This window comes from Tympanuchus pallidicinctus, unplaced genomic scaffold (assembly GCF_026119805.1).
Source record: "Tympanuchus pallidicinctus isolate F22 unplaced genomic scaffold, pur_lepc_1.0 scaffold22, whole genome shotgun sequence".
In the NCBI taxonomy this organism is placed as follows: Eukaryota; Metazoa; Chordata; class Aves; order Galliformes; family Phasianidae; genus Tympanuchus; species Tympanuchus pallidicinctus.
Genome location: NW_026294739.1, coordinates 38058283 through 38074386, shown reverse-complemented (window position 1 = coordinate 38074386; position 16104 = coordinate 38058283).

Below are 16104 nucleotides of genomic sequence, written 5' to 3'. Positions count from 1 at the left end.
TCATTTGACATTCTTTTGCCATTCAGATGTGAGTTGGAATCTGACACAGGTTTTCCATGTTTTGGAATAGTCAGTGAGAGGAGTAAATACCCACTTGTGAGCAAAATGGAAACTGAGTGATTGGTAAGTGCAAGTTCTACTGCTGCCTGAATGCTACTCTCTCAAATAATTGATCTTATGTGGTTAAAAAAAAAATAAAAATTGTTTGCTTACAGAACGGGAAAAGTAGGAAATAACACAAAAAGCAGGGGAAAGACTTAAATATGATAAATGGTAATAAAAAGTTGTTAGTTCTTAGTTCTTGTGTATGGACAGTTTATGAGAGTTTAGCTACTGACTGCAAAATAGTGGCTAAGGAGTATACAGAATAGTGGGTGATTGTTTTAACAAGAAATTAAAAATATATAAGAATCTAAAAAGAATTCTGTCAGAGCAGGGCAACTGTTTAGTAACTAATGTTGGACACTGGAGATTCTAAATAGAAAAGGAAGACTGGATAATTAAAATAATGTGTAAATAAGTAGTGTTGTGGGCTTTTTTCTTTAATAGTTGAGAAATGTTTAATAACTGGCCCACAAAAATCCCAGTTCTCAATTTTCTTCTAAAATAAAGGTCTTTACATTGTGAATGCTTTTTCTTCATCCATTTGCAGCTGTTGCCCACACAACTGCAAAAGTCTGAGCAATGGTTGTCTACTGAGGGGTAACTTAAGATGCTTCCAATAACTCAAGAGCTGTTAACTCCAGTAAACAGGGTAGCGTGCCATAAGAGAACACACGCAGGTAATTACTGTGGAGCAGATGATGGTAGCCTCTGGTAACAGAAGTTGGAATGGATCCCTGCTTGTTTCCTAAATGTCTGTAAAAAGGAAGAAATATTAACAAAAGAAACAACGTTTGCAAAAAGAGAACAAACAATCCTAGCTCCCATAGGAAAGCACTGTCAAGATAAGACGGTTGGAGGTGAGCGCAAACGTTATGCCTCTGAACTAATTTCACTAGATGAACAGAAGAACTATACATAAACTATCCAGGTAAAAGGAATGGTGCTCCAAATCAACAAGACTGGTCTAACAAAAGACTTAAAATAGGGGGAAAATGAATGCTAATATGCTTACCTCACCAGTTAACAGTAAGCTGAAGGGAAATTTCTTTACAGTTCCTACGGAAGATATAGCAGAGAGACATAAAAAATTCCTCAGCCTGGCCTGCTGCTTGGCTAAATAAAATAGATGCAGTACTAGATACTTGGAAATTTTCAAGGTATGGTGTTTCTCTTGTTTTTCTTTTTATATCTCTCATGAATACATAATACCTTTAATGCTGTGACAGGTTTGTGCTGTTCTCATGTAGCAGAGATAGTGGCAAACTGAAGAAAAAAAAACACATAAGGAAGCCTAGTTAAAGAGAAGGACAAGGTCTGTGATCATCTGAGATGATGGTTTTGTCTTTCTTGGAACGTAACCATGTTTTACAGGCTGACACATCACTTTTGCTCTCATTTTCAGCCTAGCTTAATTATATTTTGATTTAGGTAAGATCTAGGTGAGCAGGAACTGGTATATTTATAAACACAGTAACTTTACAGCATGAATTTAAAACTTAATCCAAAGTAACGTGAACACTTTTTAAAACAAGTGATTTATTTTCAGTATACAATCAGTGAGGATAAACTTTTGCAATGAGAAGAAAGCTGAGGCTGTCCAAAATGTTGCCAGCTCTTTGGATGCACACATATGTTTAGAGTTTTTAGGCCTCCTATTACAAAAGGTTCATTTGTAGATTGGCCAAAATAGCAAAACCACTACATAAGTTGGGTAAGAAAAGGAAACCATTTCAGTGATCAGCAGTGCGTGATTTAATATTTTGAGAGTCAAAGAGGCTCTTGTGATTGCTCCTGTTTTACTCTCTCTGTGTTTCAAAAACCCTTTCATATTGAGCACAGCTGCTAACACTTACAGTTTGGGGATAGTGTTGACACAGGAACACAAAGGGTTTGAGATATTGCTAGCTTATTGCCAGGGTGGGAGGTCAGGGGGAGGGCATGGAGGGGTAAGAGTTTTCCAAAGACAAATAATTGCAAAAGTAACTCATAGTTAAAGACTATATTCGTAGTTGGAAATTTATGATCAGGACAGAACGTGCATCTCATTCAGTGATTTGGTCGTTTCAGGTATCTTGAGGGAAACTTGGCAGGCAGTTACAGATCTACCGCAGCATGCCACAGACTTGAATGCGATCTTGGCAAAGCTACTGATGCATTCATATGGCATTTTGATTGCTACTTGCAAGTATTTCCATAAACATGACAGTAGGGAATTGGTTGCTCAAAGGAATGAGTGAACTTGGGGATAACAGCTTTTATTTATATTCTGGTCCCGTGAGTTGCTGAAAGTAGAATCCTGTGCCAAAGATGAACAGGCAGCTGATAAAGTGTTTTTTTGCTGCTGGTATTTTGCACTTTGTGCTTGGCCATGACGTTCTCACAATTCAGCAACTCCGAGCATTTTCATGAAGTGGGTGGTAAGAAACCAAGAGGTTGGCTAGAAGGAGAGGCTAGTTGCATTTGGGCTAAGGTTGAAAATCTAAATTCATTTACTAAGTTTATCAAGTTGTCTGATCTGCAGAGAAAGACAGATTCCTTTGCAAAGTAACTCAGATCAGGAATTTAACCAAACCTTCATGGGGTACACTTGGGATGGATTCATTTATCTCCATTGAAAGAAAACAATAGCTTAGACTTGTAGGTTAAGCATAACCTTTGAAAATGGCCTCAAGTGTTTTCATTTGGTGTTTGTTATGAATTGAGTGTGATACTAATTCTTTTGCACAAAGTTCCTAAAAATTAAGTAATAATTAAAGAAAGAAACCTATATGAAGTAGAAAATACATAGAAGAAATCATATTAATTTCTGTGAATGTTTAAAAACTCTAGAAGGTAAGGACACTGCCCTTTTCACAGGGTGTCCAATCCTAAGAGAAAAGAAAGCAGGATTCTTTTCAATAAAAAAGATCCAATAAAAAAATAATACATATATAAGGAATAATGAACAGAATGCATTGGGTCCACAGACTTAGAGTTGTTCGTAGCAAATACATGATGTAATAACAAGGATTTCAGCATAATTGCCTCAATATAATGATTATGGCTAATGAAGACTTTGAAGAAAGAAGCAAAGAAACAATTTCCATCTGTTCAGATATTTTTGACATTCTTTATAGGTACACAGGATTAAAGGAAACACCTGATTTCCACATCTGTTTCTTTTCAAATGGAAATGAAGTGAAGCTTCGTAAGCTTTTGAATGCAGTGGTGCTGTTTGTTTGTTTCAAAACTCAGGAAAAAAAAGCTGGGGGTAATAATCCAACAGTTAAAACTCTGTGTTGCATTCAAAGAGGAGTAAATCATTCTACCTTGTCACTATTAGAGTGCAAAATGTCTATCTGAAGAAGGTCTTGACATGTAAAGCTCCACTCTGTAATTCATCCAGAACTGCTGCTGTACAAATGCATTTAAAGTTCTCATTTACAAGGGTCAATCATAGACTTTCTCTTTTGTGATCTGGGAGTACTCAAACACCAGATTCAATTACAGTTGCTTGCATGTTTCTAGATACTTACTAGGTGAATTGTATTTGTCCCCATGTCTTTTGTCCTATGTGAGGGACCAAAACACTGAGAAACTGGTTGAGATAGAGAAACATGTAGCTGTAAAACATTACATTAGGGAGGAAAAAAGTCAGGATGTACAGAATGCAGATGGAATTAGAGCTGTTGAATGTTTGGGCTTGATATTTTTACTTGGAATGTGTATTGATCATGAAAGGAAAATGATAGCATTTGCAAGTGTTCATTTCCCAGTGAAAGGTATTGCAGAAATAAGTTACTTGTAATATATTTTTTCTGCATGAAGATATGTACAGAAAACAAAGAGAACAAAATATGAATTTGTTACGACTGAAATTGTGAGACATTTCTGTCTGTGGCAGACAGAGATCCATGTAAAACATGAACAGTTTCAACCTCACTTAGCAGCAGCTCTGCTTTTAGCAATGCTTGTGTCTGTTTTCAGTTTGGTTCTTGGTTGACTTAAATATGTTAGCCAGCATAACTTGCCTAAATGATAGCTGTATGTGGTAGAATAGAAGTGAGCTGACGTTTGGCTTGTGTGAGCATCAGAGATGATCACTATAAAGTGATGGGAATGAGGGAAAGTAGTTAGGAAAGATAATAAACTTTGCCATTGTGAGATATGTAAAGTTGTAGATTAATTTCACACATGAAGGTAGAGAATCCTCATTACTGAACAATTTTTATAATGATTCCCTGGAATAAAGATCTGGGGGAGATATTCTCTCCATAAATTAGGAGATGAGGGAGACTGCAGTGCCCTATTGCAACCTGAGTGAGACGTGATACGTTATCTACTATATGTTCACATCCAAGTCTACTGAGGAGCGATTTTCTTGGCAATGCATCTAATTTTCCTTGCTGTGGTCCACCTAAGTAAATGATTAATTCTGGTGAGTATTTTTGATAATTGTTAATTCTTAACTTGTAATAACTTGATGTTTTAAAAGTACAAATATTTTGCTTTATAGTATAATCTTGCACTTCTGCTATAAGTTATTTTCTGATAATGGTGTAGGTTTTTAAAAATTACATTACGTGCTATCAAGCACTTTTATTGTTGTTGAGTAGATTGATTGGTAACTACTTGGCATTTTCTGCGCTTGTATGGTTGTATGTTTAAGAAGGTCTGACAATGTCTACCTTAAATGCTGCATCTCCATTTTGAAGATGGTAGTACATTTAATAAGGTCCCATGATAAATCCAATGAAGTTGTACAGAAGTGTGCTAAGCTGCCATTTTACACTTGAGAAAGCTTAGCTATAAAATACAATGTGACTTGCCTGAAGCCACGCAGCAAGTCTTGGAGAAAGCCAGAGTGAGTTTGGATTTATTCTTTGTATCTTTTCTTTTGAATATAAGAGAGATTTCTTCTTCCAAATTAGGTAAAGCGTTTAGGGAGAAATTATCATGGTTGTATACACCAGAAAAGAAAGAGATGATGCAGTAGTGCACACTAGTGTGTGTGTTTGCATTTGCAAGTTAAGATCAGTCATGAAAAATTTGATCTTAAATGGAAATTTTAATAAGTATGTGCATTTGAACAACTATACAGCTTTATTATTTGAACTGTGGCTCTCTCTAAAAATGTGTAAGTATGCGTCTACTTGAAAGATTTCTAATGTTGCTATATTAAAATTCTTGTTATCAATAAAAAAACCCTCTGGAATAACAAACGATTTTTCCATATGCAAAAATCTTTAGAACTGTGTGGTCTAAAAATGAGACATTTCCAAATAAAATTGTGCTATGCACAAGAAATTGAGGGAAAAGTCCTTAAGGTGACTTTTAAATGAAAATGAAATGTCTTTTAGTAAGTTTCAGAGATACAATATTACAGATTGGTAGAATTGTATCTCATTAATTTCAAACATAGATTTTATGTGAGGCTATTTGATTATAATTTGATTATCTGACCCTGTAATTAAAGTTTATTGCCAATTTCAAAGCTTATGTGTAAAATGAACTGGTTTTCTTCAAAGCAATATACAATCCATTGGACTCATTGACTTCTAGTTTTGCATTTAAATCGAAAAGTCTGTTATAACATGACAAACAGGTTCAGTTTTTGATCATTAATCCTGCTAAGCAATATTCATAAATTCAATTTTGAATCAGTTGGAATACTTTTCTTTTATTAGTTTCTGTGTTATTAAATGAGATTGTTTCTGACTAATATATTTCTGGATTCAAACTGTAGCTCCAAGCTGTTATTCAAATCAAATAACATGCCCCTTACTTGTGCCTAGCACTAATAAATGCCAACTTGTGATACATTTGTGGGAGACTGTCACGAATATTAAAGGAGGCAATAATGCCACTAATGTCTCATAACTAAGCTTATTTTTCTAAAGGGCTGAAATCAGTCATCCTACTGAGGAGGGCAACGGGGGAAGAACCTTAAAGACTTAAAGCCTAAAGCATTATTTTACTCTGCTAAACATTATTATTGAGGAGGTAAATGACCAAGAAACTACCACTGAAGAGAATGAAAAATATAGCATGTAACTTCTGGTGCCACCCTGAGCGACAGAAATGCATCCACTGGCTAAGCATATGCTCGTTCTCATAAAATTGCATGTTCATTGGTCTGGAGGCATGTTTTTCTTCCTCTGAGTGTCTGAATTAAAGGAAGGGGAGAAAAAAAATCCCCTTTTACTGTTATTGTCAACCTCCTACTTCAGTCCTTCTGAGATATTCCTGGTAACAGTTCGGGGGTTTGGTGTAGAACACAAGTTTAACATGCTGACATGAAATCATCTGACAGATAAATAGGATTAACTTGTCTGAGATGTCATCCAGCAGCCTGGTGACTGGGGATGTGACTGGGATGCTGGGCATGGAACAGACTCTACTTGTGCACCAGTGTGTGGGCACAAGGTCACTGCTGACACTCAGATGTGGCCATTCTGCTTTCTTCCCTCTCAAAATAATCCCCCCCCTTTTTTTTGCTAGTAATAGAATATTGATAATGAATATCCGTTCTGTGTACTTTTTTATGCCACTTTTGAGCCACATCTTCCTTCACTTGTTTTTCTGGGCTTTTCCCCAGTGTTTATAAACTTGATTTGTTTAGTAAAGAACGATGGTGATTTCTATTTTGTGCAGTTCTTAGCTTTCCTCCTTCCTCACAAGTTCTGTGCATTAATCTGGCACTTTTCTAAAATTAAAAAAAAACCAATCTCCTATCTTGGTTATAGTTTATTAGTGTCAGTGTCATAGAAAGTACTGAAACAACTGACAAATTCTAGCAAGGCAACTAATGTAATTGGGCTTAGTTGGCTTTCGTTTTCTCAACGCTGATTCTCACATCAAAGACGTATTTAACTGGAAAGCATGAAAGGGTTGAGATGAAAACTGATTGTGTTTTGTGATTGCCTTCAGTTTTTACAAATTGTTCTGTTGTTGCACAGGGTTTACTCCAATGTGATTGAAGTAGCTAATTCTGTGACCTCCACACAATCTGTTTCAGAAAAGTACCCTTTCCTCTAGGCTCACTGACTGCACAGTGGCTGAATGCCTGTCATACTGCCTTATCTTGCTCTTGTTGGAATTCAGGTGCTAACAGGTGGCACCAGATCGATGCTGGTCCCTGATTCCTCTGGGAGGTGACACTCAGCCCTAGCGCTTCGCTTACTGATTTTCAGTTTCTCACATGAAACAGAAACTAATCATGATTTCTTGTCGTCAGAGTTATTTCTCACTGGACTGCTCAGAGGTGAGTTGGAGCTCTCAGAGTAGAGACTTGCCTAAAGTTTCCTGTAATTCAGCCATGTTTTATTTTTTTTTAGTTCTGAAATGTGTCCTAATTTAACAAATGTTATCAGCCTCCCCAAAGAGAGAGTCATGTCAGTGCCTTCTCCATATGTATTTTCTTATTTTTTTCTTAAGTGCAGTTGAGTCCTTTGGTTTAAAAGGTTCTAGATGATTTTTAGTAAGTTGTGATAAGTTGCTATTTGAACTTGTCATTATGCACACAATACTTAGTTCTTACAAACAACACTGAAAGATGACAAGGGTTGTCATATGTAGTTACTACATGTTATGGCTGATGCTAACTTGGATAGTATGATGCAAAAGTGGCTTGAAGTATGCTACTTTTTCCATCTCCTTATGACCTATCGAAGTATTTTTTTAAGTCCTTAATTATTATACATTCTTAAGCATATCAACTGAACTTTTTTAGAAAACTGAAGCATCTGAAAATGCTGTTATTTGACACTTAATAAAATATTTAAAAAAAAAAAAAAATCAGTTTGGCACGATTGTTCAGATGTTATTTAGGTTGCAGCTCTGATTTGAAGTATTATTTTGGGTAAACATCAGAAACACCAGAAGTTTGGTTACCTCCCTCAAAGCATCTCTTGAAATAATTTTAAATAATTTAAAAAATAGTATTTAAGGAAATAGGTATAAAATGTTTCTCTTAATACTCCAATAATTGACTATTTGCAAGTTTTTGTAACCTTTAAATGTTGTGTTAAAGTAGTAAGATGGATAAGATTTTAATGACAGGCTACTAAGTGAGTCAACGTTTCAATCTGCCCAATAATTACCAACCAGTAAGCTGGTTTTGCTCAGCTTACACTCTTGCATATCCATACTTATTTTGCATGGAATATACAGAGGTGATTTTTTTTTTTTTTTATTTTTAATAAAAGAAAGTCATAATAATTTTTCAAGTAGGAGTTGCATAGCATTCATTTTTCCAATGTGCTGTGCCAACTTTGGAAGGTTTTCTCTCCTAAAGTTTTGGAAAAGCAGTAGTTGTGTGGATGTGAGTTACTTAGAACTGAGGATGCACTCACCTGTCATTGTGCTGACACTGCTAAGGGAATCAGAAGGCTAAGGAGAGAGTGGAGAAGTTCTAGTCAGATGCTAGAAGTGGAAGGTAGTGCTTCACCACTCTCAACACATTCCGTTCACAGAAATAGAAGAATTTATTTTCATTTCTATTTTAAGCATGATGGAAGTGTCAATAACTTTAGTAAGAGATGTTTGAATATTTTCTTTCTCCTTTTTGCAGTGGTAGGGAAAGTCTTGAAATTCTCTAATACTCCAGCTTAATCTCCCTCTGCGTGCTGATGTTAAGAGGTGAATACATCAGTGTGATTTCCTAAATTATCATATTTTTAAATTTTTTATCACTTAAAATGATTTCCTTCAGAGCACCGTTAGCAACATCTCAGTAAAATTAACAGAGATTAGGGCTATTTTCTAAACCAATTTTCTGCAGTTCTAGAAAATGTTATGTTGATTAGTATTTTTGTTTTTAATGGCTGGATGTTCTGTGCTCTCTCTTAACAGATGTTTTGCACTTTACATGATAATATGCACTATTTTTGAAGTGGCAGTAATGGTGTGGTTACAGTTTGTGTCAGAAGGTTCACAAAAACTTCAAGAAACTCATGTAGTTGTTTCAATTGGTTATTGCTAAATTTAAACTTTGAAACAATTACTTCATGTTTAAACCTTAAAACCTAAAAATGAATTTCACTGTAAAGTCTAAGGCTTCTTCCTAGAGGAAAATTTGATTTTCAGAATTAGTGTTTGGACATTTATTTACTTATGTATATATTTAACTGCTTTAAGGTTAAAAATATTGGGTAGTGGTAATTAGTTTTTGAAAGTAATCAGAATATTTACTTTTATGTTTAATGACCAGAGTGAGTCAGCTTGGATAGGCTTTGAAGAATATTGGATGCACCAAAGTTTTATAGGTTGTGCTACTTCTTAAACTTGTCTACCTTCAAAGAAAGAAAGAATGAAGAAAAAGTTAATATTCAAAGTATATTTCAATAAGAAAGAAAAACAGACAACTCACTAACAATTTCAATGCATTGAAAATTATTATTATCTGAACAGTTTTTTTCCTGGTGTCTAGAGAGTGATTTCTATACTTCAAATACATTTTACTCCAGTTAAAACCGTGAATCTTCATTCTGATTTTTCATACAACCCACAAATTGGTAAATCACCTCCAGCAGTAGGGCTTAAGGGAAGACTTAGTTTAGTACATTAACTTGGTTTTTTTTGAAATTTCTACTTTTTTGTGGAATTTGTCTTCTTGTGCTTTTGAAGGTTAAGTAATATTTGTGTAAGTACAATATTACAAAAATAAATTACACAACATATAAGTTTTTATTTTTATTTATTTATTTGTTCATACCACTTGGACTGTTAATCAGAGGGCTCCCATCATGGAAATGTATCTGAGATATCTTTCGCATAAGTCAGTTGTAGAAGGATCAAAAGTTGTTGTTTTCACTTTTAATCAAGCCTTTGTTGTTCTGTGTATGTCAGCTCTTGAATGCCTCTGCTGAATTTTACCTGCATAGTTAAAATACAGCATAAGATCTGTAGGAACCAGTTCAGAGTACAGAACTTTGCAAAATCTTTTCGGAATGCATTCAAATAGATACTCTGAATATGATAATGATAACTAATAATAAACAGCATTGAAACAAGAATCAGAAATGCTTTCTACATTTTTTGCAGTGTGCTTTATAATGACAAGAATATTTTCTCTCAGACACAATTCTCCAAGGCTGAAAATCTTCATCTCAACGGCAAAAGAATGCTAACCAAAGGGCATAATGCTGTCCTAACTAAAAAATGGTGTAAGCAACAACCAACTATTTATCATATTTTATCCAGTAGCATAATTTAAACCCTTAAGCCTGAATCCATTGATGATGTTAGTACTGTCATTTATTCCTGCTGCTTTTTTCCACAGCTGTTGCTGTCAAAGCTTCCCAGTCACCTTGGTTAATCCATTGCAAGTGCCAGTAGTTATCCTGAGCTCCGTGCTGACTGCTATGACATGAGACTTCAGAATCTGTGCATCTCTGATGTCATCAGGAGCCACTGAGTCAGAGCAGCTTCTGCGGAGCGTGAAGGTCCATTTCAATTTGTCACATTACTTCTGCATGAAATGTATTGATTTAATCCATCTGATGGTAGGCCAGTTAGAAACATAGGTGTCCACTGAAAGTACAAGTGTGCAAACGGACATCCCAGCAAAAGGCAGCAGTCCTTCAAAGTAACATTTTACATTATTCAGATCGTTCCTTCTTGTTTTCTTCTTCTACTTGCCCTCAGCCTGAGCCTGTTATTGATATAAAGGTTGAAGCTCAGGCAGCTTAACTGTTATGTGGAATGACCTTTACTTTTAATATTAATATATTATTGTAAAGTCTATGAGACTCATAAATGCAATTTTAGAATTCATATGAAATGCCATGTGCTGAACCTATTGCAACTTTTCCTCTAGTCCTGTGGCAGGTTGCAAACTATGTGAATTAATATGCATCATATTCTTTCCCCTTTATTTACTTAGAGAGGTTTGCCGAGCAACTTTATCAAGAGTAACATTATCAAGAGCTTTCCTGCAAGCTTCTTTATCATATTCACATCCGTGTCTGCTCGACACTTGTCACTGTCAATCAAATCGCAATAATACGCAGATGATTTGCTCATTTGGTTTAATAAAATCTCTCTGCTTATTTGCACTGCAGTCATTATGCCACATAATTGCTCTGCCGCTGAGGTGAAAGGCAGCCAGTTGCCTGGGGGATAAGAAGAGACTATTGCTATATGAAGGATTTGTTTCTTTTCCTCTGTCTCTCCCTAGTCACTCATATCCCTAAAATTAATATTGTATTTGAATCCAGTCCTGCTATTCTTATGCAGGCTAACATTGTTATTACTTATTATTTGGATGTGAAGTCATTTATTTTTAGTTTTGATGTCCAAGCTGTCAAGCTAAATTTCATTGTGTACTGCCACATACAATTTTTAACTGCCATTTAAACTAGATTCAAAACCCAAATTATGAAGAGAACATGTTCAAAGAAATGGGCTGACAGGAAGTATAGCTACAATTTTTATTTCCTAGGAAATCAAAGTATAGATCTTGTTATTGTTCTGTGGTGGAAATATGTGCAGTTTTCATACTTCGTAATGGGTTTTGTATTGGCTGGACACTGTGCTTCAGAAGCAGAAGAAAGGCAGCAATGTATGCATATGAGCAGCCCTAGAGGTGCAAAACAAAGGCATCCACTTCTGGAAATGATGAGCACAGAACCAGCTCAACTTACTGTTGTAAATTTTGGGGTGATTTGTACTCCATTTTCCAGTAGATTCTGCTGTGATGGATGGTTGGAGTGAAAATTAGGAGTCTGTAACACAAGCCTTCACTCCTTCACTGTGCACTTAATATAGCAGTAACTGCCCTATGATGACAATCATGAGCCCATGGTTTGGGGATGATTCCGTCTCAGTGGCTTAAAGTAGGAGACTTAAATACTTTTCTCTGTAAATGTATTCCAAACAGTCAGTACTTAATGTTGAAAATTAAGCACCGGACTGAAACTGCCTATGAAAGAATACAGCCATATTTATTCACAGCTCTGCTGGCATGTCAGAAGTAGTACTGATATTTTAAGGCAGTTGAACCTGAAAATATCATTTCTACTTGTGTGAATTCAATCTAGCAGTTTTCAGACACAGAAAGAGGTAGTGATTTGTTGTAGTGTTAACATGAGGATAATTTCTTTCTCTGTCTGAACAAAGAAAGTCCTTATTTAAACAGAAAAGCCTGTTATCAACCAGAAATCGCAAAAGGACCATAAAGTCACCTCCAGACTTTGTGTTAGGCCAGTACATTTCATCCAGTCAGTGTTACCAGAAGCTAAGTAAAATAGCTCTGAGTCTTTCAAATTCATTTTGAAATATTTAAAATATTTATATAATTACTTTTTGAAATTGATTTGAAATTAACTATGGCTTTCTATGCTAGACAAAAAAGTTGTTTATCTCTCAGTGTTTTCTCTCAGTTTTCTTTTCCTCTCTAATGGAGTTCTTTCTCTGTAGTTTTTGGCAAAATTAACAGGACATTTCACCAGATTTTTATGTGTACTTGGCTCTTTGTCTGTTTTTGATACAAGTGATGACATCAGATATCTGAGCCTTGTTTGCTATTAACATTTATCTTCGCTTTTGGAGAGGTAGGGAGGCATGGCAGTTGTAATGGGCAGCTGATTCTGAGCTTCATCAATTTAATTCATTTCCTTAGATATAATATAGGACTGTGTTTCCACTTGCCTTTGCTAGAGCATTGGGTGTGTAGCTTGCATTTTGTTTGAATGAGCATACCTGTGAAGGGGATCATCCTTTGACTAGGTCTCTTGGTCAATCTATACCACTGTGGAATGGATTGAAATTGTATTACCCAAGTATGCTACGGCTTGGAACTTCAATTTCTTAGGGAAAACTGTATCAGGTCTGTTATCAGCCCACCATTGGTATCCATGGTTGTTATGACAGGGTAATATGAAGATATTCAAACACAAACTTAGGTGTCAGAAGCACATTCCAGCCAGATGCCGAATAGTGTTATTTGAGTAGGCTGTTTGTACTTTAGTGCTTCATGAATGATCTTGAATATTCCTTTTCCACATAATATATAGCAGTGCAGATTTATTCTGACTCTCATTCTCTATTCTCTTTTATTTTTTTTTTTTTTGACTAATAGGATGTTCATCAAAGATCAAAGGAGACTGGTAAAGACACATCAGTTTCCTAGGTAGTTATACTTCCATGATGTACCTTTCCTTTCATATTGTGTTTGAAGCCCAAAAGTAGACATGGGTGACCAAGCACTGGAACATGATGTCCAGAAAGTGTTTCTTAGAGATATCCAAAACCCATCAGGATGTGCTCCTTGGCAGTCTGTTCCAGCCAGTCCTGCCCTGAGCAGGAGGTTGGGCTCAGTGAACCTGAGAAGACCCTTTCCACTTGATCCTTTTTGTGTGAGTCTGTAATACAAGGATGCAGAAGTGCCGTACAATCATAATCTTAACCTGCATTAGCAGTTGTAAAAAATCTTGTTTTGTTTGATTCCCTTGGTTATTGTTGGTTATTTGTTCGTTGCTTGCAACATACAGATCTACTTAATTAATTCTAGGACTCATTGATGCTGTGCAATTTTATTCAATGGAAAAAGAATAAAATATTTTATGCTAGTAAATATTAGGTTTTAAATCAGATTTAAATCAGACTGATTTAAATCAGTCACAGAAAACTTGAATCCCCTGAGACTGCTTTGAAATAAAATCTTTCCTTTGGATTAATCACAAGTGTCACTAAGAGGAAAGAAGGAGTTTCATTTTCTTGTCCTTACGTGGCTGTTGATCCTTTCTAATCTCTAATATTAAGAAGATCTTAATTCTAAAAGAGCTTATTTTGTCATGCTGTCTGATTTGGCTTTATGAAATGTGATGAGCGTTTGGAAGAGATGTTAACTATTATATGCATAATGGTTTTCTCAGGTGGAAGTGTAGCTCCTGTGTTAGTATTGTTCTAATGTTGGCTCACTTTCTTCTTTTTATATATAGTCTCAATATTATTGTTATGTTCTTGTACCATTTCCTTGGTGATAAGTTGGGGGCAGGGCAAACAAAACAAACCTTGTAAAAGTATTGATGCATGTTTCCTAAAAAATTGTATAATCACAGAATGGCCTGGGTTGCAAAGGACCACAATGCTCATCCAGTTCCAACCCCCTGCTGTGTGCAGGGTTGCCAACCAGCAGCCCAGGCTGCCCAGAGCCACATCCAGCCTGGCCTTGAATGCCTGCAGGGATGGGGCTTCCACAGCCTCCTTGGGCAACCTGTGCCAGTGCCTCACCACCCTCTGGGTGAAAAACTTCCTACTATTATCTAACCTAAACATCCCTGTCTCAGTTTAAAACCATTCCCCCTTGTCCTCTCACTATCCACCCTCATAAACAGCCATTCCCCCTCCTGTTTATATGCTCCCTTCAAGCACTGGAAGGCCACAATGAGGTTTCCCCGCAGCCTTCTCTCCTCCAAGCTGAACAAGCCCAGTTCCCTCAACCTTTCCTCAAGGGAGAGGTGCTTCAGCCCTCTGATCATTGTGAATCATTCTGAACTGTGGGAGAAACTAAAGCCAGGTCATGTACACCAGAAAATACAAAGCTTAACGAACAAATTCCTCCATATTGCACAGGCAGAACTGTATGAAAATGATACATACCTACATATTAACGATTTGTGTGAATAGAGGAAAAGTCAATAAAATAGAGGAAGTAAATAGTGAATAGAGGAAAAGTTTTAATAAAATAGAGGAAAAGTCATTAAAAATGTATTAGTGTTAAAACATCTTACTAATAATTTCTAACCAAATATTCAGCACAGAATAAGAGTCAGATGCCAATTCAACATCCTTTTTCATTTTTAACTCAAGAGCCATTGATGTTTTGTAACAGAGTTCAAATAAATATCTTTAATGGTAGTATATGGTTTAATATCAGTTTATACTCATAAAGAAAATCAGTCTTATAATTTGGACTAAAGATTGAAAAAGAACTGTGGACAGGACTTTCAGAGGCTCTGAAAGGAAAAATCAATTTGGAATTATACATTTTGTAATGAAATAATGAAAATTAATTCAATTATGACAGTAGCTCTTTGTTTTGCTATTTAATTCTTAGCTCCCTGACACATTTTAGCAGTTTGTTTTGCTATAAATTGGAATTAATATATAAAACAACATAGAGGATACTACATCGGGGGACATTCTATCCAGGATTTTCGTAAGAGACAGATGAATCTAATATTATACCCTGCTATTAATTAACGTTAGATTTACCATCTGGAAGAAGGTGTTTAAAATTCTGCAAAATGAGACATAATTATCTTCATATAGTCTCTTTCTCATGATCTTCATTTTCCAAAGGCATTAGGGGACCTTAGATTTGCAAAGTGGAAATTATTAGGGATAATTAAGCTGAAAGTTTTATTTGATAGAGGAATTCTCATGATGTTTGGAAATACTTGGTTTAAATCTAATCTCAGTTCACACTCTTGCTTTTTAGAATGAAATACATAATAAAAGAAAACCACAAACAGCCAAGCCATGCTTCAAAACTGAAGAAACTCTACTTGCTCCTTTAAAAGAGAAAAAAAATGTATCTTCCTCACATAGTGATTTTGGTAACTCTCAAAGAAACAGAAGATAGAACTGAATGAAATGCAAATCACAGTACCTCGAGGAAATAAAAAGAACAAAATGAGAAGTAAAAACTGCAACTAACCAATGAAAAAAAGCTGCAGTTGGCATGGAAATAAAAGTTAAAAGTAAAGTACATAAAACAGACGTAGAGATGTTCCATTGAGAATTCTTGGCCAAAGTAAGTTCTTTGTAGATGAAGAATCTCAACTTCATCTTCATCATCCTTTTCTTCTCATCTTCAAATCCTTTTGGAGTTAGCCATACATTGCCAATACCTTTAACTGATCTGCAATATGGATCCCTAAAAACATGAATTTGTGACTGGTCAAAGCTGACTGTAAATAGTCAGAATTGGGCAAGCAGACTGAAATTTCTGTATCTCGGTCATTCTGTAGCAGAAGCTAAGAAAAACCTTATTTGACTCTAAATTGCTTCCTA